At 34.5% G+C, this 27,942-nt stretch overlaps 1 long non-coding RNA gene across 2 annotated transcripts; it reads left to right on the top strand.

Annotated features, from left to right (window-relative positions):
- Positions 1-447: 447 nt before the first annotated feature.
- LOC102156954 lies at positions 448-27,942 on the top strand. Of its 2 annotated transcripts, XR_005367911.1 has the most exons (4): positions 448-676; positions 1,475-1,538; positions 2,567-2,621; positions 27,790-27,942. It is a non-coding gene; the product is annotated as an uncharacterized LOC102156954 (long non-coding RNA). The 2 variants fall into 2 exon arrangements; XR_005367912.1 differs by lacking the exon at positions 2,567-2,621.

The raw sequence follows: 27,942 nt of genomic DNA, 5'->3' as shown, positions 1-27,942 counted from the left end.
CATCCCTTGTTTTAATTTTAGAAATGTGTAGTTTTTTAATACAATATGTGTAGTTTTTATATTTCAAAAAAAGAGGATGATTCATACAATAGATAGCACAGAAAATATCTGTTTCCACAGTATGTTGTTTCTGCTTTCACTTTATTACTTCTTTATATTTCCACTGACTGTGGTGCTGTAGAATTTTTTGTCACAGTTATGCTCTTATTCTCTATCTTGTGCTTTTCTTTGGTACACTGGTATTTGTTGCAGGATTGTAAAGTTATGATATTTTTAGATATCCAATAATATATGATTAAACCACAGGAAGAAACTGAACTAAACTAATGTCTGCAATGGAAAGTAAAAATCAAGGAAATTTCAGTTAGTGTTCTACTTTAAAAAATAACCTCTATTAGATTATTTTCTTTTGTATGCAAATTTACAACCTTTTTTTCTTTGTCCACAGGTAATTTTTTTTTCCCCCACAGGTAATTTTTTAAAAAGATTTTATTTACTCATTTGAGAGAGAGAAAGAGTGCACAAGTGGGAGAGGGGCAAGGGAGAGGGAAAAGCAGGCTCCTGGCGGAGCTGGACATGGAAGACATGGGGTTTGATACCAGGACCCTGAAATCATGACCTGAGCTGAAGTCAGAGTGCTTAACCAACTGAGCTACCCAGGCACCCCTGTACACAGGTAATTTTTACATAAATTTTTTATTGTATCATTAGCACCATGTTTATATAGCAAAACCATAAGGTGTAATGAACGTTGAAATACACAATGGAAAAACTGCTTTTTAGTCCTTCTCTCAGTAACTGAACATCCACTAAAAGAAAATCAATGCACTAGAAGACATGGATATACAAAGTCTAGATTGTGGTGAATGTGCATCACTCAATGACATTCTGTCTCCATGAATGATCTGTGGTCACAATACTCTTTTTGTTCCACTTGGACTCTGTTATCTAACACTACAATTACAAGAATGTTTTGTGCTTTTTGCTGTTATTAATTGAAAAATTTAATCAAATTAATCCTACATACAATACATATGATACCTGCTGAAAGTAGACGTATGAAGTAGGTCTTATCTCATTTCTTTATGTGGAAAATATTCTCTCCAGGATGGTTGAATAGAGGGAGAAAGGAAATCACTGATAGATCACGTTAGAGATCCTGAGAACTCCATATATCAAACTAAACCACAAATGGAATACTTCTTGTGAATTTCATATTTATCATTTCTTGAAGAGTTTATCTGGTTTTCAAGGTTTTTAATCATTTCTGCCAGACCTAACATACTCAGCATACATATGTATATCAAGAGACTACAAGCTTTTGAAGGAATAAAGTGTCTCTTAAGAGAAAAAAATGACACTATAGCTCAGCAAATTCGCTGTTAAGATTCTTGTCAGTGTTTGACATGATGAAAGAAAATACTGTTTGTTTATCTGGGGTCCTCTAACAGAACATTCCTCTTTTATTCTGAAGGGATTTCATCTCCTAGTGCAGAATTTTCCAAATCCTGTTCCAGAATGTATTTCTCAAGATGTCAGTAAGTGTTCTGTTAAAAAAATACTAACAATTCCTTTCCTTCTAGATGTACCTTTTTAATGTAAGAAAAAGTTTAAGATATGCATATGTTTTTATTATTATGTTAGGATCTAAGAAAAATTTCCAAGAATATTAGGAAGTGAAAAAAAGGAGCATATGATATATGTCATTTGATCAGTATGCTAAAGCAGCTGCAGCAGCATTTGCCAATACCTGGTGCTGGAAGACTGAAGTTGCCCATCTGCCCATTTGCACCATCTTTTAGCACACAATAGTGATATTTTCAATGTTTAAGGTGTAAAAAACACTTGTAGATTAATGAGTTCCTGTTTGAGTTCTGCCAATATCATAATTTAAAAACTTTTGGGATCAAATAAGTTTAAGACAATGCACCTCCAGAGAGCAATTTTAAAGTTGGCAATGGCCCATGAATAACAAAGTCTTTAAATTAATTAGAATAAGAAGATTAATAATTTTTTTCACATCTTATACAAGTAGTAGTTGTGTATACATGTACTAAATTCATTATTTTCAATTCTGCTGCAGTTGATTTGATACCATCTCCAATTCTTAAGTACTGGTCTATAGAGAATAAATGTCATTGTTACTTAAACCTTTTTTTAAATAACAGACATTATTTTTAGATAAGTTTTAGAGTCCTAAAAAAATACAGAGGAAGTACAGAGAGCTCCCTTGAGCCCTCTGCCCCCATACATGCAGAAGCTCCTCCACAACTGACACCCTCAACCACAGTGGTACACTTGTTACAACTGATGAATACACTGACACCTTATTATCACCTAAAGTCCATAGTATATATTAGGTTCACTCTTGGTGTTGTGCATTCCATGGGTTTTGACAAATGTATAATGACATGTATCAACACTGTAGTATCATACAGAGTTGTTTAACTGCCCTGAAAACCCTCTGTGCTATACCTATCCATTTCTCTCTCCCTCATAACCCCTGAGAATTACTCTGACATAACCTCTGAAAATGATGCTATCTCCATAATTTTGCCTTTTCCAGAATGTCATATAGCTGGAATCATAAGTAACCTTTTCAGACTGGCTTCTTTAACTTAGTAAGTTTCCTTCGTGTATTTTCATGACTTGATAACTCATTTCTTTTTAGAGCTAAATAATATTGCATTGTTTGGATATACCACAATTTATTTAGTAACCTATTGAAGGATGTCTTGGTTTTTATTTGGTTTAAATTTTAATGAGGTAGAACTTATCAGTTCTTTATTGCATGAATTACTACCCTGGTGCTCTAAAAACCACACTCAGATCACCTACATTTTCTCCTACGTTATTTTCTAGAAATTTTTATTGTTTTGCATTTATATTTCAGTCTACAACCCAATTCTGAGTTTATTTTTGTGAGAGGTTTTAGGTCTGTCTAGATTCTTTTTTTTTTTTTTTTTGCATGTGAATGTCTAGCTGTTCCAGCACCATTTGTGGAAAAGGAAAAGACTATCTTTGCTCTATTGAACTGTCTTTGCTCCTTTGTCAAGGATCAGTTGGCTATATTTATGGGGATGTATTTCTGGGCTCTCTAACCTGTTCCATTAATCTATTTGTCTCTTCTTTTGCCAATACCACATTGTCTTCATTATTGTAGCTTTATAGTAAGTCTGCAAATTGATTAGTGTTAGCCCTTCAACTTTGTTCTTCTACTTCAATACTGAGTTGGCTACTGTGTGTCTTTTTTCTCTCCATGTGAACTATAGAAACAGTCTATCAATATCCACAAAATAACTTGTTGGGATTTTGATTGGAATTATGATGAATCTACAGATCAAGCTGAGAAGAACTTGACATCTTGACAATATTATCTTTCTTTCCAAGAGCATCATTATCCATTTATTTTGTTCTTCCTTAATAGCTTTCTTCTGAGCTTTGTAGTTTTCCTCATAAATATTTTGTATATATTTTGTTAGAAATATACTTGGGGTTTTTTTAGTGCTAATGTAAATGGTAATGTATTTTTAATTTCAAATCTACTTGTTCATTGCTGGTATACAGGAAAGTGACTGACTTTTGCATATTAACTTCATATCCTACAACCTTGCCATAATTTCATTAGTTCCAGGATTTTTTTCTTGTTGATTCTTTCAGATTTTCTATGTAGATGATCCTGTCACCTGTGAATAGCTTTATTTCCTTCTTCCCTATCTATATTACTTTTGTTTCATTTTCTTGTATGTCTACATTACTTTGATTTCTAGTACAATGTTGAAAAGCAACGATAAGAGGGAACATCCTTGCCTTATTCCTGATCTTAGTGGGAAAGCTTTGAGTTTCTCACCATTAAAGTATGATGTTAGCTGTGTGTTTTTTTTTGTTTTGTTTTGTTTTTGTTTATGTTTTTGTAGTATGCTTTATCAAGTTGTAGAAGTTCTTTTCTAATCCCTAATTTGCTGAGAGTTTTTCTCAGGAGTCAGTGTTGAATTTTGTTAAATGTTTTTCTGCATCCATTAAGATAATCATGTAATTTTTCTTATTTAGCCTATTCATGTAATGAATTACATCAACTGATTTTTGATTGAACTAACCTTGCAGGGATCCCTGGGTGGCGCAGCGGTTTAGCGCCTGCCTTTGGCCCAGGGCGCGATCCTGGAGATACGGGATCGAATCCCACGTCGGGCTCCCGGTGCATGGAGCCTGCTTCTTCCTCTGCCTATGTCTCTGCCTCTCTCTCTCTCTCTCTCTCTGTGTGTGACTATCATAAATAAATTAAAAAAATGAACTAACCTTGCATACCTGATATAAATCCCACTTGATTATGGTGCATAATCCTTTTTAAATATTCTTAAATTGGATTTTCTAATAGTTGCTGAAGATTTTTACATATATGATGATGAAAGAGATTTATCTCTAGTTTCCTTTTCTTGTAAAGTCTTTAGTCTTGGTATTAGGGTTATGTAGGCCTTATGGAATGAATTAGGAAGTATCCTTTCTGTTTCCATCTTCTGGAAGAGACTGTAGAAAACTGGTACAATTTTTTCCTGAAATGTTTGGTAGAATTCACCAATGAGCTCATCTGGGACTGCTCCTTTCTGTTTTGAAAGGTTATTAATTAGTAATTCTATTTCTTTAATATATATAGGCATATTCAGATTTTCTATTTCTTCTTGTATGTTTTAAGAGAATATGTCATTTAAGGAGCTGACACAATTCACCTAGGCTATCAAATTTGTAGGCATAGAGCTGTTCACATGTTTCTTTATTATCCTTTTAAAGTCCATGGGATCTGTACTGATGTCCTCTTTCACTTGTGGTATCAGTAATTTATGCTTTTTTTCTTCTTTTCTTAGATAGTGTGGCTAGAGGCATATTAATTTTATTGATCTTTTTGAAGAACTAACTTTTGTTTTGGTGATTTTCAATACTGATTTCTTATTTTATTGATTTCTGCTCTAATTTTATTGACTTCTGCTCTAATTTCTCTTATTTCATTTCTTCTTCTTATTTTCAATTAAAAATTTTAAACTTTTTATTTAAATTCCAATTAGTGGGGGTCCCTGGGTGGCTCAGTGGTTTGGCGCCTGCCTTTGGCTCAGGGCGCGATCCTGGAGTCCCGCACCCGGCTCCCGGCATGGAGCCTGCTTCTCCCTCTGCCTGTGTCTCTGCCTTTCTCTCTCTCTCTCTCTCTCTGTGTTTAACATGAATGAATAAATAAATAAAATCTTTAAACAAAAAAAATTCAATTAGTTAACATATAGTGTATTATTAGTTTCACGTGTATTGTTAGTTTCATTACACTATAGTGACCCAACACTTCCATAGAACACTCAGTGCTCATCACAAGTGCCCTCCTTAATTCCCATCACCTATTTTACACATCCCCTCATCCTCTGGTAACCATCAGTTTGTTCTCTATATTTAAGAGTCTTCTTCTTGATTCATCTCTCTCTCTTTTTATTTTTTCCTTTGTTCATTTGTTTCTTAAATTCTAAATATGTGTGATATAATATGATATTTGTCTTTCTCTGACTGGATTATTTTGCTTAGCATTATACTCTCTAGCTCCATCCATGACATTACAAATGGCAAGATTTCAATTTTTTTTACGGCTACCTAATATTCTATCATGTGTATGTACCACATCTTCTTTATTCATTCATCTATCCATGGACACTTGAACTGCTTCCATAATCTGGCTATTATAAATAATGCTTTTATAAATATACGGGTGCATTTATCTCTTTGAATTAGTGCTTTTGTATTTTGGGGGTAAATAGTAGGGCGATTACTGGATCATAGGGTAGTTCTATTTTTAACTTTTTTGAGTAATTTCCACACTGTTTTCCAGAGTGGCTGCACCACTTTGCATTCCTAGCAACAGTGCATATCCTCCACATCCTCACCAACACTTGTTTTTTGTTTGTTTGTTTTATTTAGCCATTCTGACTGGTGTGAGATAATATCTAATTATAGTTTTGATTTGCATTTCCCTGATGATCAGTGATGTTGAGTATCTTTTCATGTGTCTGTTGGCTGTCTGTATGTGCTCTTTGGAAAAATATCTATTCATGACTTCTGCCCATTTAAAAATTGGATTATTTGTTTTTTGGGTGTTAAGTTTTATAAGGTTTTTTTAAATAGATTTTAGACCCTTTATAAGATATGACATTTGCAAATATCTTCTCCCATTCACTAGGTTGCCTTTTAGTCTGTTGATTGTTTCTTTGGCCTTTATTTTGATCAAGTCCCAATACTTTATTTTTGCTTTTGTTTCCCTTGCCTCAAGAGATATATCTAGAAAGAAGTTGCTATGGCTGAAGTCAAAGAGGTTACTGCCTGTGTTCTCCTCTAGGATATTTATGGTTTCAGGTCTCATATTTAGGTCTTTAATCCATTTTGAATATATTTTTTTGTATGGGGTAAGAAAGTGGTCAAGTTTCATTCTTTTGCATGTTGCTGTCCAGTTTTCCTAATACTATTTGTTGAAGAGACTTCTTCCCATTGGATATTCTTTTCTGCTTTGTTGAAGATCAGTTGACCACATAGTTGTGGGTTCCTTTCTGGATTTCCTATTCTGTTCCATTGATCTGTGTGTCTATTTTTGGGTCAGTATCATACTATTTTGATCACTACAGCTTTGTAATATAACTTGAAGTCCAGAAGTGGATGCCTCCAACTTTGCTTTTCTTTTTCAACATTACTTGGGCTATGTGTGATCCTTTGTGGTTCCATACAAATTTTAGGATTGTTTGTTCTGGGTCTTTGAAAAATGCTGTTGATATTTTGATAGGGATTGCATTAAATGTGTAGGTTACTTTGGTAGTAAAGACATTTTAACAATTTCTTCCAATCTATAAGTATGGAATGTCTTTCCATTTCTTTGTGTCATCTTCAATTTCTTTAATCACTATTTTATGATCCTCAGAGTACAGGTCTTTTACCTCTTTGGTTAAGTTTACTCCTAGGTATCTTACTGGTTTTGGTGCAATTATAAATGGTATTAATTACTTGATTTCTCTTTCTGCTGCTTCATTATTGGTGTATAGAATGCAACAGATTTCTTTTTTTTTTTCAGATTTCTTTACTTTGATTTTATGACTTTGTATTAGTTCTAGAAGTTTTTTTGGTGGAGTCTTTAGGGTTTCCTGTATAAAATATTATGTCATCTGCAAATAGTGAGAGTTTTACTTCTTCCTTGCTGATTTAGATGCCTTTTATTTCTTTTTGTTGTCTGATTGCTGTGGCCAAGACTTTCAGAATATGATAAATAATAGTGGTGAGAATTGAAATTCCTGTCTTGTTCCTACTGTAAAGGAAAACCTCCCAGTTTTCCCCCATTGAGGATAATACTAGCTGTGGGTTTTTCATAGATGGCCTTTATTGTGTTGAGGTATGTTTCTTCTAACCCTACTTTGTTGAGGGGTTTTATCATGAATGGATGTTATACTTTGTCAAATGTTTTTTCTGTATCTGTTGAAATGATCATATAATTTTTATCCTTTCTCTTATTAATGAGGTGTATCATGTTGATTGATTTGCAAATATCAAACCACCCTTGCAACCCAGGAATAAATCCCACTTGGTTGTGGTGAATAATTCTTTTAATGTATTTTTGGGTTTGGTTTGCTAGTATTTTATTAAGAGTTTTTGCATCCTTGTTCATTAGGGATATTGGACTATAGTTCCTAAGGGGAGTCTTTATCTGGTTTTGTATCAGGGTAATGGTGCCCTCACAGAATGAACTTGAAAGTTTTCCTTTATTTTCTGTTTTCTGGAATAGTTTTAGAAGAATAGGTATGAACTCTTCTTTAAATGTTTGGTAGAATTCACCTGTGAAGCCATCTGGCCTTGGACTTTCATTTTTTTGGGAATTTTTTTTTTAAGATTTATTTATTTATTTATTTATTTATTTATTTATTTATTTATTTATTTATTATAGACAGAGAGAGAGAGAGAGAGAGGCAGAGACACAGGAGGAGGGAGGAGCAGGCTCCATGCTGGGAGGCCGATGCGGGACTCGATCCCGGGACTCCAGGATCACGCCCTGGGCCAAAGGCAAGCGCTAAACTGCTGAGCCACCCAGGGATCCCCTTTTTGGGAAATTTTTGATTACTGATTCAATTTCTTTGCTGGTTATTGGTCTGTTCAAGTCTTCTGTTTCTTCCTATTTCAATATTGGCAGTTTTACTTTTCTAGGAATTCATCCATTTCTTCTAGGTTGTCCAATCTGTTGGCATACAGTTTTTCATAATATTATCTTATAATTGTATTCTGTGGTGTTAGTTGTTATTTCTCTTGTCTTGTTTGTTTTTAATTTTATTTATTTGAGTCTTTTTGCTTTTTGGAAAGTCTGGGTAGGAGTCTCTCAATTTCATAAATTTTTTCACAGTACCAGCTCCTGGTTTTTATTGATCTGTTCTATTACTTATTTAGTTTCTATATCCTTTATTTCCACTCTAATCTTTATTATTTCCTTCCTCCTTCTGGCTTTAGGCTTTATTTGTTCTTTTTCTAGCTCCTTTAGGTGTCAGGTTAGGTTGTTTGAGATTTTTCTTGTTTCTTAATGTAAGCCTGTATTGCTGTATACTACTTTCATAGCACTAGTTTGCTGCATCCCAAAGATTTTGGACCACTGTGTTTTCATTTTCACTTGCTTCCATATATTTTTAAAATTTCTTCTTTGACTTCCTGGTTTACCTATTTATTGTCCAGTAGCATGTTGTTTTACCTTCATGTACCTGTAGTCTTTCCAAATTTTTCCTTGTGGTTGACTTCTAGTTTCATAATGTTGAAATCAGAAAGGGTGCATGGTAAGATTTCAGTCTTTTTGTATTTATTGAGGCCTGATTTGTGACCTAATAAGTGATTTATTCTAGAGAATATCCCAATGGCACTCGAAAAGAATGTGCATTCTGCTGTTTTAGGATGGAATGTTCTGAATATGTTAAGTCCATCTGGCTCAGTGTGTCATTCAAAGTCATTGTTTCCTTGTTTGTTTTCTGTTTGGATGATCTGTTCATGTAAGTGGCGTGTTAGGGTCCCCTACTATTATTGTATTATTATTAATTAGTTCATTTATGTTTGTTATTGTTTTATATATTTAGGTGCTCCCATTTAGGGGGCATAAGTATTTACAATTTTTATACTTCTTGTTGGATTGCCTCTTTATTATGATTTAGTGCACTTCTTTGTCTCTTGTTATGGTCTTTGTTTTATTTATTTTTTAAAAGATTTTATTTATTTATTCAAGAGAGACAGAGAATGAGAGAGAGAGAGGCAGAGATACAGGCAGAGGGAGAAGCAGGCTCCATGCAGAGAGCCTGACGTGGGACTCAATCCTGGGTCTCCAGGATCAGGCCCTGGGCCGAAGGTGGTGCTAAACTGCTGCTAAACCCAGACTCCCCTGGTCTTTGTTTTAAAGTCTAGTTTGTCTGATATAAATATTGCTACTTGGACTTTCTTTTGTTATCCAGTTGCATAATAAATTTTGTCTCCATCTCCTCACTTTCTTTTTTTTCTCTTTACTATTGCATTTCTTAATTTAATATATAGAGAGAGACAGAGAGAGAGAGAGAGAGAACAAGCAGGGGGAGCAGGCGAGGGAGAAACAGGCTTCCTGCTGAGCAGGGAGTCCAGTGGGGGCTCAATCTTATTTAGGACCCTGGGATCATGACCTGAGCTGAAGGCAGATGCTTAATTGACTGTGCCACTCAGGCATTCCATCCATCCCCTTACTTTCAATCTGCAGGTGTCTTCAGTCTAAAATGAGTCTCTTATAGGCAGCATATAGTTGGGTCTTGTTTTTTAATTCATTCTGACATCCTATGTCTTTTGATTGGGGCATTTAGTCCATTTACATCCGAAGTAATTATTGATAGATATGCATTTAGTGTCATTTTATTATTTGTTTTTTCATTGTTTCTTGAGATTTTCTCTGATCCTCTCTTGTCTTTGTCACTTTGGGTCTCTCTTTTGCACTCAAAGAATCCCCTTTAATATTTCTTGCAGATCTGGTTTAGTGTCACAAATTCCTTTAGTGTTTGTTTGTTTGTTTGTTTGTTTGTTTGGGAAAGGTTTATCTCTCTTTCTATTCTGAATGATAGCTTTGCTGGATAGAGTATTCTTGGCTGCATATTTTTCCCATTCAACATTTTGAATGCATCATGCCATTCCCTTCTTGCTTGTCAAGTTATTGCTGAGGAAACTTCAGCCAGCCTTATGGGTCTTCCCTTGTAAGTTAAAGACTACTTTTCCCTGCTGTTTTTAAGATTTTTTTATCACTATATTTTGCAGATTTAATTACAATATGTCTCAGTGTTGGCCTATTTTTGTTAATTTTGATGGGAGTTCTCTGTGACTTGTGGACCTGCATGTTAGTTTTCTTTCCCAGATTTGGGAAGTAGTCTATCATTATTTCTTTAAATAAATTTTCTGCCCCTTTTTTTCTCTCTTCTACTTCTAGGACTCCTGTAATACAAGTATTATTATGTTTGATGGAGTCACTGAATTCCCTAACTCTATTCTTGTGATGTAAAATTCTTCTCTCTTTCTTTTGTTCAGCTTAATTATTCTATTATTTTGTCTTCTAGATCACTAATTCATTCCTCTGCTTCTTCTAGCATGCTGTTCATTGCATCAAGCCTGTTTCTAATCTTGTTTATTGCATTCCTCATCTGTGATTGATTCATTTTTAACCTTTTATCTCTGTGGTAAGGGTCTCACTGATGTCTTCTATTCTTCTCTCACACCCAGTGAGTACCCTCATGATTCTTTCTTTAAAAAAAAATTATTCATGAGAGACAGAGAGAGAGAGAGAGAGAGAAAGAGAGAGAGAGAGAGGCAGAGACACAGGCAGAGGGAGAAGTAGGCTCCATGCAAGGAACCCGATGTGGAACTCGATCCCGGGTCTCTAGGATCACACCTGAAGATGGTGCTAAACCGCTGAGCCACCCAGGCTGCCCCATGGTCAATCTCTTGATTTCTGAGAGAGGGATGTAAAATTCTCCAACTATAATAGTGGATTCATCTATTTCTCCTTGCACTCCTATCAATTTTTGCCTTATGTATTTTGATGCTTTGTTGTTAGGCACATATACATTAAGGATTATTATGTTTCCTTTAACCAATAACACTTATCATTATACAATGTCCTTTTTATTTCTAATAACATTCCTTGCTCTGAAGTCTGCTTTGTCTGAAATTAATATAGTTTACTTTTGCTTTCTTTTGATGAATATTAGCATGGTATATCTTTCTCCATCTCTTTCCTTTTAATCTTATATGTATCATTGTACTTAAAGTGAATTTCTTTTAGACATTGTTAATTGGGTCTTTTTTTATTAATTTATTTCTTTTGAGAAAGAGAGAGCACAAGTAGGGTGAGGAACAGAGGGAGAGGGACAAACAGACTGCATCAAGCAAAGAGCCTGATATAGGGCCTGATCCCATGATCATGAGATCATGACCTGAGCTGAAACCGAGATCAGATGCTCAACCAACTGAGCCACCCAGGAGTCCCTAGCTGAGTCTTATTTTTTGATTTACTCTGAGAATTTCTGCCTTTTAATTAGTATATTTAAATCACTGACTTTAAAGTGATTATTGATAAAGTTGGTTTAATGTCTCCCATATTTGCCACTATCTATTCATTGCCCTTGGTCTTTGCTTCTCTTAAAGACTTTTTCAATTACCAAGGCACTTTTTCTTTTTTTCTTTCTTCTTTCCCTTTCTTTCTTTCTTTCTTTCTTTCTTTCTTTTTCTTTTCTTTCTCTCTTTCTTTTCTTTCTTTCTTCTTTCTTCTATCTTCTTCTTCTTTTTTTTTTTTTTTTAGATTTTATTTGTTTATTCATGAAAGCACAGAGAGAGAGAGAGGCAGAGACCCAGGCAGAGGGAGAAGCAGGCTCCATGTAGGAAGCCCGATGTGGAACTTGATTCCGGAACTCTGGGATCACGCCCTGAGCCAAAGGCAGACATTCAACCACTGAGCCACCCAAGCATCCCACCAAAGCACTTTTTCTATAATGGTATGCTTCTGAAATGTTGTTGAAAGCATTATGATATAAACTTTTTTGGAATATTTCTTCATGGTTAAATTTTAAATGCCATGGCAATACTTAATTGTGCTATTTTATTTTTCCAAAGTCAGTTTTTGTTTTCAAGAAGAAAAAGCAGACTGATAAATATGTAGTTTACCATAATAAGTTTGAAAAATATCACAGGTCCAAGAATTGCAGGTAAGAATATTTTCTCTGAAATGGGTATCAATTTCCTCTCTAGATATTCCAACAGATAAAATATTTTACACAGCAAAATGAAGTTACCTTTTAAAGGCTCCATCTTTTAGCAGCTCCATCTCTTTTTACCATGAGGCTTGGTTAGGTCTTTCTAAATACAATAAAATGCATGATAATTAAACTTTAGAAATTTTATTTCCACTAAAATTCACCAAAAATCATTATCTACTTGGAGGTCATTAGTCTTCAGAATGATGGATAATACATTTTGCTCTACCTCTGTCATGTATATTTTGGTTAAAATTCAAAACTAGCTTTTATTTTAATTTGGAATGTGCTTTGTAGGTCCATTTAAATTTTAGTATAAAGGTTGTAATTGGAGAAGATGGAGGAATTAGTGGCTCTCCTAACTTTTTCTATTTTTTCAACCATTTACTTGTTTTATTAGTCTGTATTGTTTTGTATTGATAAGAATCTGAATTTTAGAATAGAGTTAACTTTTCTTTTTAAATCTGAACAGATGAGATATGCCTTTCTTGTGATATTTGATTTGCTTCATTGGGTTTTATTTTCTCAACATTTTTTCTAAAAAATCTCATTTTTTTGAACAAAGTACTTATTAGATTAAATGGCAAGATCACCAACAGTTTAAAAAAAAACAAGAAAAGATAATTAAAGTTTGTTATATTTCTCATGCCCAGCAAGTGTGAATTAATACTCAAATTGCTATCACTAATGGCATTGACTTCATATGACTATAATTATCATGAATTATTCAGTTTTCATCTTTCTTACATTTTAGATATATAAGCTGAATTTTGATTTAACTTATATCTGTATCTTAAGAATTTAAAAAGTGAAACAAAACCACATTATCATTATTGTTGAAGTCTTGAATATTTAATGATCTTTAAAGACTGAAGGCAATCTTTCTCTTATTTTTTAGGAGAAAAAAAGGGACAATATGAAGGACTAAAAGACCATTTACTGATATTTTATATTCTGCTGTTCAGTCTTTGAACAACAAAATATCAAGGGCAGATATGTGTCCTAAAACAACATTCAAAACCTGCTGCTTCAAAATGTGACACTCCAGGGGGCTTCTTAAATGCTCAGTTACTTTTCACTGTGGCATTTGCCATAGAAAATCAAACAGAATGTCTGATTGTACTTTTCCATCCCTGGTGGCTTTCCAAAGGCCAAATGACATTGCTGGCCAGAACGATTCTCAGTATTTGTTTTCCCAAAGCATGTATTTTGAAGCGGTTTTTCACACTATTAAGTCCAATACAGACAAGTAAGCCATGATCTCTGCCCTCAAGGAGCTTACATGTTATCAAGCGACAGAGATCAGCAGACAACTAACCAAAGATAGTCAAGTAAATATTATGCTTTTTGGTGGAACACTAGGGAGAAAGCTAGTAATGCTGAAAGGATGAAAAATTTTTATAGATGAAGTGAGATTAGAGTTTTTCCTTGACTGTTGAATTTATTCCACAGAAAATATATCAGAGGGAAATGGGGAGAAGTTAAAGAAGTAACTCACATAAATCTTTGAATTTACAAGATCATATATTTAGTTATCAGAAAATGAAGAAAGATGCTTAGCACTAGAAGAAAAGAAGCTACAACTTAGGACATTAAGGTAGAAACACTCATTTCTTCTCTCCTAACTCTATTACTTTCTGATGTGTAAGAAAATCATGAAAGAGTATTAAAATGCTTGGACTCTAGGTATTATCTGTGTATTTATTACATGGAAGGCATAGTGCTAATGTCTTTGTACATGATACTTCAGTTGATTCTGTCAACAACTCTTACAGTTAGGTGTTATTATTTCCATCTTCAAGCTTGAAAAAAACCCATAAGATTAGGAAAGGTTAAATAAACTTCCTAAGGTCACTTGGCTAGTAGTAGTATAAGAGGGATTCAAATCCATGCTTTCTGATTTCAAAGTTCATTCATACTGTTAGCCACTACATCACACTATCTCCACTGTACAAGAGACGTGCTGAAAAGAACATCAAGAAACCTAGACATACCTGATCCCTAACTTCCAGAGGATGCAAGGCCTGGACAGAATCTGCAGAGACTGAGTTCAGAGTGCTCACTCTGTCAGTATTTTTAAATTCACAGAGACCACCAAATACCTCTTTTCTGTCAGAGAAAACTACCACTTTTGCAATCACAGTATTCGGTTTCATAATGCAGTAGTATGTTACTCCTCACATCTTTTCTTAGAGCTATAGGATAGTCTTCTGACATTTCAATTCCTTGGCACATGACTACAAAATCCTATTCTACACACACCGAAACCAATATTCCTTGTCTCTATCTTTATGATCCCATTGATTTGTTATTTTCTTCTCTTTTTAATGTGTGGGCTCTATTTCAAACTAAGAATTCTCTACTGTTAATAACTCTGGATTGCACTGTTGGGAGAATGTAAGAAGGAGGTTGAAGATGGGAGATTGTTAATTTTGGCTAAGTATTCCTGCCAGATAACCAAAAAGAGAAGTTGTGCTGGCAGTGAAGGGCATTTCTGTCTCAATTTGCATTTCTGTGGCCCACAGGCTGCAGGAAAAGATGTCTGTCAGACTCCCTGATAGTCAATGCAGATGTCTGTGGGTCATACAGGGCCAGGTGGGCAGTGGCCAAATGCCTGACTTTTTCGTACTGGCCAAAATTAGTCTATAAGAGGCAATTCTTATTCCTTCCTAAAACTATTACTCAGAAATACATGTCAGTCACATTTCTCATGAAGCTTTTTATTTTATAGAGTAGACAGTGCTTCCATGTTGGAAGAACAAGTGAAATCCATCATTAATTCACCTATTTCATACTTAACTGAATATCATAAAGATATCATAATTCTTAATGATGAATTATTTATGAAAACTGAGTTTTTCTCCCTATTAATTATCTATAAAAAGATCTGTATTGCTTTTGCATAGTAGATTCCAACTCAATTCAAAATTTTCTATTATAAATTAGACTATAAACCATCTTATCTCAATTTTTCAGTTTAGAAACATGCTTGAAGTAGTAAATAAAAATTTAAAATAGATTGGAGAATCTCTATTCATAGGCAAGTTTCAGCAAGTCCTATGTGGAGTACAGTGAAAATGATTTATTTTTATATTATAACTCATGAAGCTAAAAGGAGAACCCACTGAAGGTTTTGTATCCTGTATGCACTGTATGTATATTAACTTATAAGCAAAAGGAAATTATGACAGATACTTTAAATATATAACACTGGAAAGATTATTTTAATATGACAAAGTTAATATATTCAGTCATAGAATGATTACATTTGCAAATCTTCTAATTGGATTTTTGTCTTTATATAAATTGCAAAGCAAAGGTGCTTTTGATAAATGAAATGGCGCATCCACCCAGATAATTATCACTTGATAATGAGCAAACACCTCTGGGCTTATAACTCATATGGATCTGTACTTCAATTACTGAGCCAGGTGCTTAATTTATATATCTTTAAACTATTACTCATTCATAACTCTAGTAAAACAAACAAAAGGATATTACAATATTCTTCTGATACATTAGAAATAAAAATTTAAGATGAACACTCTAGTAATAGGCATTATAAACTATAAACAAGTTTCACCACATAAAACAGCTTACTTGTTATTATCACTATGTCACCAGAACCGTGACCATTAAGAATAATACTATACAATTTGAAAGCAGTAATAAAGTTATTTCTTTCATTACCTTACAGAGTAAACTTAATGAACATTAATTTATCAAAAATAGGCATATAAATAATAATTTGTCTTTTTTGAAGGTAACATGTTTTAACAAATGTGATTTCAAAAATGAGAAAAAAGCAGAAAAATATATCAACTGTATAAAAGTGATTGGGAAATAAATTATATTTCTTTACCTATATATTTGAAGTGGAAATAAAAGATAAAAATACAAATAAACTAGTTCTAGTTAGCAGCATAAAGAGTTAGAATAAAGAAATTTGAGAAATAGCAAATCAGCCATGATAATGAGCAATTAATTTCTCCTTTGGTTTGTGTTCTGATAGAAAATCTGTATAGAAACTGGAAATATGTAAAGACATAACAGACTATATTTATCCTTATTTCTGTTTCCTTAAAATTCTATTAAAACAATATCCTTGATAATCTTTTTATTGCCATCAGCAGTACAAAAGTTCACTAAGGCTAAACAGGTGGGTGTGGAAGGCATTGGTGGGTTTACTTTTCCCTTAGAAGCAGAGGAGTAAGTGGCCACCCTGCCACACACAATGCATAAAACAATAAATATTGCATAAAATGAGAGATTCTGGGCTCTGGCTGTAACTCCCCCCAGGTTCAGCACCCTTGGTTTGCAAAGAAGTAGGTACATACATTTGGAATATGCAGCTAGATGTGTGGAACTGAGGCCCAGGAGGGAGACTGGGTTGGAGATAGTAAAGGAGAATTTGTTTTTCTTAGAGGGTACTTGATAATGTGGGAGTTGGTGAGATACTCTGCAGGAAATGCAAATGTGTTGAGTGAGAAAGGTGGAGAGTGAAACTGGAATCCCAAAAAATTATAAAGATGAGACATGAAAGAAAATTCGTTTGGAATAGCAGGACAGTTAGATAGCGTATTTTACAAAATGGGGAAGAAGTATAGTTTCAAGAATGGTGTTTTAGTCATTGTGTCAAATGATGCAGAAAGATCAAGTATAATAAGGACTGTGGATTTGTCAGATAGAAGTTAGTTGGTAGCTTTACCACATGCAGTCTAAGAGTATGGTGAAGGTGGAGGCCAGTTGCTACATTCTTAGGTGAATTAGAGGTGAGGACATGATGAAAAACCAGCTTTGTCTCTGCTGGTATTGATTTATGCTATTATTTCTACCACAGAAGGGATAAGAAGAGAAACAGAATAGCTTAGTGCCATAGTACACAACATTACAGTCACCTTGAGAAGGGTTTACTTAATTTTAGTTTTTAAAAATATTAATGTCAGGGCCTCACCCCAAACCAATTAAACCTAAATCTTTGATTATGGGGCCCAGATACAGATATTTTTAAATAGCACTCTAGGTGATTGTAATGTTTGGCTGGAATTAAAGATCACTGGGTTGATGAGCTAAGAATACGGGTTCTAGAATCAGCTTTAGTTTAAGTGTCAACCTCATCCTTTGCTGGCTGCATGACTTCTCTCTCAGCTTCTTTTTCAAAGATGTAGGAATAATAAATACTAGTATCTTCCTCATTGGATTGAAGAAGAATTAAATGACATAAGGTATGTAAAATACTTGGCATAGTACTATGTATTATTGGCTGTCATTACTGTTTATATCATTAAAACATACGATATAAATTTAATGATATAAACAGTAACAAAAACAACCGATGTTTTACATACCTTATGTGATACATATGTGTGGGTGTATGTGTGTGTGTGGAGGTGTATATATATATATAGAGAGAGAGAGAGAGACAGAGAGAAAGAGAGAGAGAAATGGAAGGAGGGAAGGTGAGAGGGAAAGAGAGAAAGAATACAAGTCCTCACTTGGTGACCATATACTAATCAAGAGATGAGAGGAGGTGGACTCTGCTATCCTTTCCACCAACTTATACTTCATATCACCTATTCAACAACTCTGCTCTTACCTTTGCCTGGTACCTGCTCCTGACCTTAGTATTAGCTGTGTCAAAAATTTCTTGCTTTATTTTTGTTGTTTCTGGAGTTTTACACATGAATCTTGTGCCTTTCATCTCTAACACAACCACAGAAATTTATGATTCTCTCAATGAACTTTATAGGATATCTCAAGTCACTTGGATCATTTTCTATTCTGCATTAAAGTCATTTGTGGCCTTGTCTTATTATGCCAGTATCTATAAATACTATATTTCTTGCTATTATATAGAGCTGATAGGCATTTGAAAATGTTCATTGGATGGCAGCACTTGCATAGCCTCTGGTTTCTTGCATGGCTTTCTACCCTGGGGTCTTACCTTGGCTGCCATTGTCAAAACTAAAACTGCACTGGGGAAATTTAAACAAGTAAGGAAATAAACAAATTTTATTCAAGGCTATTAAAATATGAGAGACCTCAGTCTGAACTAAATTCTCCTGACACAAAAGAGGGAGGGCTTTTAAAAGTGCTGGGGTGAGCTAGTAGAAGGTACTGAAGCACTTGAGGGGAGAGGTTGAACAGTGAGGTGTGTTGTAACATGGTGTTATTCTTGAGTTAGCAAATGTTTTTGTCTGTATTAGACTATCTGTGTTTGCTAATTGGTACCCATCAAGGTAGGCTCCTACCTTTCCACGGAGACTGAGAAATGGGGGACGCTATCTTCTTTGATGATTTCACTTTAAAGGAATGATTCCTAGGTACTTGAGAAAGACATCCTTTACTCAGGCAAGATCAGACAAGAGGATAGGAGAAGATTCACATCTCAAAGGGGCAAAGAAATCATTTCAGGAAACAATTATGTTTTATAAAGTAAATGCTCTAAGAAAAGGGAATTCAGGACATAAAGGAAATACTGTCTAAAATTTAGTCAAACTGAGGGGAAAGTTAAAGCTGTCTTAGTCACCATATTTGAATTTCTTTGTTTCAATCTTAATATTAGCACTTCTAGATGCTATTGATTCTGGTTTTTGCTCTGCCTTTACACTTTTGTTGAAATCAAAATTTTATTGAGCTAATACGTTTTTAAAAATCTTAAAAAATGGGCAGCCCGGGTGGCTCAGCGGTTTAGTGCCGCCTTCAACCCAGGGGCTGATTCTGGGGACCCGGGATGGAGTCCCATTTTGGGCTCCCTGCATGGAGCCTGCTTCTCCTTCTGCCCATGTCTCTGCCTTTCTCTCTCTCTCTTTCATGAATAAATAAATAAAATATTTAAAAAATAAATAAAATCTTAAAAAATTGTCATTGGGAAAAAGTACATAAATTTGAAATTTCACACACATACACACACTTTACATTTGGAAGTAGTCTTAAAATTAATCTAATATAATCCTGAGTCAAATATTTGAGTCTCCTTTTTGACATTCTAATAATTAAAATTATCTCCAGGATAATTTAGATAATTTTTCCTTTCTTTAGCCATGTCTTCCCTTCTTTAGTTTAGATGTCCACTATTCCATATGTGATGTTGATTCAAGGAAGCTTATTATCATGGTCGTTTTCTTCAACATCTCCTTTAAGATGTAGCACTTAAAAATGAATGGAAATTTTCCTGAGTGGAGATTGAACAGTTCAGAGTAGAGAATGATTGCCTCAGTTTTCTGGGCACTCTACTTCTATTTATGCAGACAGAAATCAAATTCACTTTTAGTAGCTTTTTTTTTTCCCACAAAAATTGTCTTACTATATATATTTAAAACTAAGTATTGCACTTTACATATACTCAGATTAAATGTATTTTGTTGGATTTGGTTAATCATTGTAGCTTGTGAAAAACACTGGGATATTGCTTATTGCTTACATTTTGTTAGCTTATTTTCCCACTTTTGTGCATTCTGCTACACCTGATAAAGATTACTTCTACTTCATCACTGAGGTTAAAAGCCCTGTTGTCCACCACTTACCAATGAGTCAGTACTCTTAGTGCATGGTCATTTAACAAGTTCTAAATTTACCTCACTGTTGCCCAATCTCCATTTATTTATCTCATTTATCTCCATATCCTCAGATACTTACATATGTTGGTAAAGCACATCTTCAACAAGTCTTTATAATTTTCTACTTTTTTTCATGTACCTAGCTTTTAAAAATCAAAAGATTTTTTTTAAAGGAGTATAGTAGATCCTTCAACACTCTTGTGACATTTATCCAAACTAAAATACATAGTACTCTAGTATTTAAGGAAAACATTGCATCTTAAAAATCATCACAGCTTATCAGTAAAACTTGTAGCTAGTTGTTCTGAGAAAAATTGGTTGGAGTTATTCTTGGAAAAAAAGTAAAATTGTCATTCTTACATTCAAGAACAACCAAGAAACAGAAGGGCCAGGTGTCCTTCCCTTGACTTCTCTGGCAGAGTGATGGTGATGTGTTCTCTGTTTTAAACTCAAATGAGAAAAATATTTCAAGGCATAAACCTTCTTTAATCCTCACACATAACTGGTGTTCAAACTTGTGAATTTTCATAACTCCATTTTTTTCTGAATTAGCATTTATGGATTGGTAGAATAATAAAATGGAAGATTTTTAAAAATGATTATTATATAATATTTTATGGATTTAAAGACATGTAATATATAAGACATGATGGTTAATAATAACATTAACATTCATTTCCCAATTTAGTACTAATTTTGCTGATGTTAATAGATTAGAAAATGAACTCATACCAAATTAAAATTTTGATATAACAATGATTTTGGCCATTCTACCTGCAGGTATAGTCAACTACATTCACAACTAAGAGTAATTTTGCTATTTAATGTATAAAATGGTTAAGTTGGCTATAAGTATACATGCTAAATTTCACATACCTCGACCATGATTAGTTGAGAGTCTTTTGTCTGGATCTTGTAAAATCCTGTGGTCCTTTTTAAAGGGTCTTTATTCTCCTTTATTGGCTATCTAGGTGCTTATGCATTTATCGACTCATTTCTCTTCTATTTGAATTTTGCCCCCCCCCCCCCGACCTCTGTTTTTCCTTAATCCTCTATTGTGTTTGGCATCTGTCTTCATGTTATGTCTATCTCTACAAGTCTTTTATTCCTGCTTTGTCCGGGTTGCAGAATGAATTTAAATTCTGCTGTTAGGAGTCCAGATTGAAACCTTCTAAAGAAACCCTGGCCAGTTCTAAAATAAGTTGTGTGATCACAAGGAGAGAGATGCAAAAACTTCAAAGATAGGGTGGCAGATACAGAGATAGACAAGGGGGAAGTGAGATGTGGAGACAGGTGGGGGTAAATTTTTAGTACAAGATGAAATATAGGAAGGAAATTAATTTTAAAGTTGAAGGGAATCTATATTAACCATTTGTGGAAAACTGAGATGTTTAACTGCTTGATTTGTCTGCAATCTGTACTGAAGATCCATGGTTCAATAAGACAATTGAAACTCAAGTTTAGTTTTCTTATTTCATCATGGATTGTTTGCTGGGGCTTGATCATAAATAGAGAGACCACATTCTGTTTCAACAGAGCTTCCACCCAGCTTGTAATATAATTGGTGATTTTGTTTTCAACTTCTTGTTTTGTCTATGTTATCTTTCTAAAATTTATGCACCCATGGCATCCCTTCAAGTAGACTATATACCTTTGTTTGGCAGGATAAGACTCTGGCACTAGGCACTTAATCAAAATTAATTTCTTAAATATTAAATTAACATTTAGGGAAAGGTGATTGCTGAGCAGCCAGGAATAAAGGGAAGGAATGGGAGGCAGGAGTGATGTTTCTGTATCACAAGTCTGTCACTAAGCTTTCACTGTCAGCTGCCATTATTTCCACCATCTTACATTGATCTGAATTCTATGTAGTTTTCCAGTTTCAGCTTGGATTTCTTTTACGCAGTGAAGCACATCACAGAGATAAGGAAAGCTATGATGGGTCTGATCTAAAGGGGAAGCTTTTGTGTCACTAATCTCATTGGGCATCTGAGAAGAACTAAGGCTCCGAGGAAAACATTTTACAATTTATAATTCTATGAAGAAGAGCCATTTTCAAGTGTGGCTACAACTATCACCTACTATCTCCAGCTAGGGAAATCTCTGGTCAGCTGAGACTGAGAGTGGCTGCTCTAGGTCCTGGGGTCCTGGAAGACTTCCCTGATATATAATAATGGATCTTCTAAATGTGAGGAAAAGTGATGGCTTCAGGAAGTCCCCTAAGTTGATATTTCTCCAACTTTAATGTACATGCAAATCACCTGGACATTTTGGTAAAATACAAATCCCAAAGGTACTGATATGGTAAATCTGGGTGGTAGGACCCAAGAAGCTGCCTTCTGAGCAAGCTCCCGGGTGTTGCTGCTCTGCTATTTTGAAGACCATACTCTGAATTGAGCTGCCCTCAGCATTTGCTTCACTAATTCCATTAGAAAAGAGAATGGCTTCTTTAAATATCCACAACCAAAGAGTGGGCCTTTGGAGGGCTGCCCACAGACTGAAGGGAGAGGAAGAGCACACCTTTCTAGTCAATAAGATCACAGAATCAACTAGTGGCAGTAGATGACACCACCTTCCCACTTAGGGACCAGTATCATGAATGATGAGATGAGCCATGGTTGTTGTGACCCGGGACAGGAAGGCTTGTCTACAGAAGCCAAATGCAAACAACATCCATTAATGAAGGCTACATTAGCTCTTGACTGAGATAGTGAGTGACCAGCTGGCTGGGCATACATAAAACCCTTTAATATATAGTAGTGATCAAGACCCAGGCTCTCAAGGGGGGGCAGCTGCAATAGAGGACCTGCACTGTCACTTCTCAGCTGTGTCCCTTAGACAGTTAGTTAACCTTTCTGGGCCTCATTTTTTCATATATAAATAGGAATATTAAGAATATCACCTTTCTAGGGTTGTTGTGGAACATACAAAAGCACTTACCAGCATGCCTGACATTTAAAAAAGCACTCAATAAAGATTAGACACTATGCTTCCAGCAAGATAAATTTTGCCTTTGATGATATCTAATGACATCATCAGAAACAAAAATTTCCTTATATATTTTAATGTAACAAATGGAAAATATACAGGAGTTGGAGATTTTTTTTAAGAGTTAATTTAATCAGAGTATATAAAAATCTCCTGTTAAGATTAATTCAGTTACTGCCTTTGTGATAATAACTATGCCTGGCTAAACTATCTTGGGACATTTCTTATAAATTCACATTCTAATTTGGAGACTTTTATCTCACAAATTAGCAAAGTTAGAACATTGGTCATTTCTGGTATCATGACTCCTGGGTAACTTTTCTGGCACCCTCTCAACCATCAGCTTGATTTTGAGTTCTTTCAGAATATGTATTGTATTTATTCATTTATTTCTTTTTACTCTGTATTGTACACAATCTATTCCTATTGCCATGGAGATAGCTATTCAATGACAATAACCTCTTTACTTCATTTCAGTCATATATACAATTACTGTTGTGTCAGGTTGATTCTGGCTTTGATGCTGATGAAAAAGGAAAAAGAAACATTTAATAAAGTGATTCTTTTTCCACTCAATTTGCTTTTGCATCTCTTTATCTGTGCCTCAAATTTAGCAAGTGCAACATTTGTTCCATTGGATTTATCTGAAATACACTGTTGGCTGTCACATGCATGATTGATTTTAAAAGTATGCCTGAATCCTTTCTACCAGACTAAACTCTTAGGACAGAAAAACACACTGTAAAAAAAGGCCTTCCTGTCATCATCAGGTACACCCATCATCTTTGACCTAACCCTTGTAGTGTAAACAAGTAGTTGCTGGCAAGATATCATAAACAAAACCAATCTCTGCATCTCTATTTTCCACATGTCTCGCCAGGAAAGATATCTCTAAGATATCACTCCATTTCATCCTTTCTTGGTCCTTGACTCTTTTCATCCCTCTTCTTGCATGCCATATTCACTTTCCCTATCCATTTTGAATCAGTCTGCACTTCTCTGGTTACTGTGGCTCAGCAATGAGTCATGGAAACTGCTCAAGACTTGTCTCTCTCAATTTATCCTCACAGCCATATCCTGTTATTTTTCTGCCTTTCAGCTGCCCTTGTGTATAAAGATCCTTTTTCATTTGCTTGTGCAGTGTTACTTCTCTTGTTTAAAATTTCTATGTTCTTTGAAATGTTAGCCTCCACCTTCATTTTTAATTTTAAGTATATCCATTAATTTCTTTTTTTAAAAGTAGTAATTTGGCTAAATGACAGTGTCTTTTCAAATTATGAACTAGGTAATAGTGTAATGTGCTAAATTTCATTAATTCTAATTAGTGCTGCAAACCTAATTGATTGTATGATCATTCTCTTCTCCCTTCAATAGCAGAGGGATATAGTACAATTTCAGTATATGTGCAAAGGCTTGATTTCCATCTTACTGATCATGCTATTTTCTATGATTTTTAGAAGTCCAGCTTTATCCAATTGACTGGACTGGTTTTCCAACAAGTTAAATTTAATATTGGAATACTGGCTACATGACATGAATTGGATAAGTACAGCCTGCAGACCAAATCTTGCTGGACACCTGTTTTCCTAAATAAAGTTTTATTGGAGTGCAGCCATACTCATTTATTTATGTACTTGTCTATGGCTGCTTTTGTACTATGAGAGAAGAGTTATGACAGAGACTGTGTGACCTGCAAAGCCTAAAATATTTGCTATCTGAGCCTTTAAGGAAATGTCTGCCTATTTATGGGCTACCCAGTAAACCAAGTCTGCCAAATTTCTCTAGGTAGGTCTAGAAGCAAAGTTCATAAAATATTCGCTTGTTGAGTATCCCTTTCTCCCATATTTGTGAATATCACATATTAACTCAAAGGAAAAGCCAGATTATCTTCAGAGGTAGCTTAGGTATTTGCACACAAACAGGACTGTCTGATAAAATATACAGGACTCACAGTTAAATCTTAATTTCAGATGAACTACAAATAATTTTTGGTGTGAGTGTGTTCCAAATATTGCATGGAACATACTTATACCAGAAAATTTATTTGCTGTTTATCTGAATTTAAAACTTAACTGCCATCTTGTGCTTTCATTTGCTCAATCTGGCAAGCCTCTATATAGAGGGATGAAAAGAAGGAAAAACTGAAAAGAATTTGAAGCGACATCTACAGGACACTGTGAAGTTGAGTTTATTAGCACCTTCTGATGTATTGTCTGGTAACGTTCCAGAGTTCTCCAATTTATATTCATGTTCTGAATCAATAATGAGAGGCTTCATTCTTTATACCCAGGTGTTTGGCACACAGATGGTCAGCTTTCTGACTGAGGAATCCATGCTGTTTATTAGCAGTTTGAAATTTTCGATTGTACATCAGATTGCAGGAGGAAGAACACTTTTCAATACAAGATGAAGGGGAATTACGCAATAGGACTTCATAGGTTTGATTTAGTCCCAGGAGGAGAGCAAAAAATAGAAAGTTTACAAAACGAGTGACTAGGAAATTGGCAAGACTCCATTTGTTCTCATACTGCTCTATCTGAAAGGAACAGTGTTAGGAATTTAATTACAATTGGGAAGTACGGGACAATGCAGGAATTAACTGAGAGAAAGCATGGTTTGTTAAACAGAAAAACAGTATATTAAAAAATTCCATATTAGAGGCAAGCTTTTGCTTAGGTATACCTTACAATATTTAATGAACTCATGTGATGCTTTCTTTCTTATACCCATTTTACTCTTCTAACTTGGTTGCATGTAAGAAAACACGTTTATATATGTTGATCAGTACCTGTTTAGTAATTTAAGTCATTACTAACTTGCTGAATGATTTTAAGTCAATAATTTTACCTTTTTGTTCTCAATTTCTTGTTTGAAGAAACTGAATTAGAAGATTTTGAAGGTTCTTACCAGATATAAAACTCTACTTCTACTTATGCCTATGCACATTATATTAGAATGTGATATCTATAGTATGTACAAAATATCAAAATTATCAAAATGTAAATGTGAACACTGGCCCCAAGTTTAGTAAACATTATAGCTTCAGAAGTTAGCTTCTATAAATGAGACTGATTCCCATCAAGGTACAACCAACCTGTAAACATAGATGGAGTTCTGGGTTACTATCTTAGGTATGTATATTTCTAACATATTTTCATGAAATATTTCAATGTCTGAAATTCTATTCCAGTCTTTATAAATATTTTGGTTTCCTGGGATCTTGTAAATTTTTAAGAGAAAATTTTAATTGATAGTAACTTCTATTGTACGATACCAGGTTTGGTAGTAGGTGCCATAGAAAGAAAATCTGTCTTTTGTGGAGTTTGTGATAGAGTGACTTATCAATTAGAACAAATACACAAGGTTATGGTAAAAACTGGAAAAGAAAGAACTGACCCTTGATATGCTTATTCAGAAATGGTTGCGATAATACAACTAGAATTGGGAAGATGATAGTATGTGTTTTCTGTTTTAAACAATTTTAAAAATATAAATATGAAAAAGCAAATATGTAAATATGTATGAAAATGCTAAGATTAACTTGTGTATCTTCTAAAACACTATTTTTTAAATTGATTTTTTATTTACACAAAGGATATATGAAGCCATTCTCTCTGTCCAAAATTAGAACATTATAGATAAGGCTAAAATTACCTTTGATCACCACCCTAGTTTTTTCCCATGTACTCTCTTTTTGGAGGTAAGTGCTATTGTTGGTTTTGTGTATACTCTTTCAGATAATTTTTCCATGCATTTTCTCACTGATATTTGATTCTTTGCTGTATTACATTTGTGTCAGCAAGCCTAGATATCTCTGTCTGTTAATGTTGAATGAGAAAATAGTGCTGCTTATAAAAGAGCTTTAGAACTGGGCTTGATTACCAAAGTGAAGAAAATTACATTGGTAGAGAGTAAGTCATATTAGGAGCAGTGTGTGTGTGTATGTGTGTGCATGTGTATACACACAAATGTGTATAATACACACACATACACAAATTTGGTTCCCAAGGTACTCTGTATCTCCGTTTCCATAGCTGCAATCCATAATGAGATGATCCAAAGCAAAGGTTTTGTTCAACTCTTACTTTCTTTTGGTGTATTATTTCTAATGCTAATATAGCTGAAAAAAATGACTATGTGATAGTACTTCTGCTTTTCTCCCATGATATTTAGTTTTAGTTTCTGTTATGCAACCTAATATTGTTTGCAAAAGCTGGATGTATACTTCTTTGCTAAAAATGGATTCAACTCAAACCTGGTTCCCACAGACCAGGAGGGAAGATGCAGTAATGTTAGTTATCCTTTCATCTCATTTTATGGTTATTCCTCATGAGTTTTGTTCAACTTACTTGGAGTTAATCCCACTAAATTTACCCTCTCATAATTGTTCTGGGTACCATGGGACCCCTCAATCACATCAAAATTGGTGAGAAATGCTGATACCTCATATATAATATTCTGTAATCTCTCACTTCAGAGCCTCACATTAAGCTTACCTTCTTTATCCTTTTCTCTGATGTCTCATGTTTTCCTTCTCCAAATCACTGCTACCCATACTAAAGCACCAAAAAAAGTAGGTGTTTTTTTAACCTCCTTTAAGTTTGTTATCTCTATACTTATGTAAAAGTAAATCTTAATAAGCTGGGCAGCCCCAGTGGCTCAGCGGTTTAGCATCGCCTTCAGTATGGGGTGTGATCCTGGAGACCCGAGATTGAGTCCCAAGTCAGGGTCCCTGTGTGGAGCCTGCTTCTCCCTCTGCCTGTGTCTCTGCCTCTCTCTCTCTGTCATGAATAAATAAATAGAATCTTAAAAAAATCTTAATAAGCTGATTTTCCTTCTCTATAAAATAGATGGCTATATTATCTGCATACTGGTATTCATTTATAAGCTCTGCATTCTGGCCTGGCATGTATGGCATTACAATTTTTTGCTGTTTTTCTAACATTCTTTAGGTTTCCTTCCTCAGCCAGATTTGCTACGACTCTTCACATCAAATGAAGCAAAAGATTGCTGTAGAGAGCTGAACACAGGGAACAAACAATGCATTAAAAAGTTCTTTGTTGCAAGAAAAATGCAAGACAAACAATAAAGTTCATAAAAACATA

Source organism: Canis lupus, chromosome 12 (genome assembly GCF_011100685.1).
Source record: "Canis lupus familiaris isolate Mischka breed German Shepherd chromosome 12, alternate assembly UU_Cfam_GSD_1.0, whole genome shotgun sequence".
In the NCBI taxonomy this organism is placed as follows: domain Eukaryota; kingdom Metazoa; phylum Chordata; class Mammalia; order Carnivora; family Canidae; genus Canis; species Canis lupus.
This window is presented reverse-complemented; position numbering and strand designations above follow the sequence as displayed.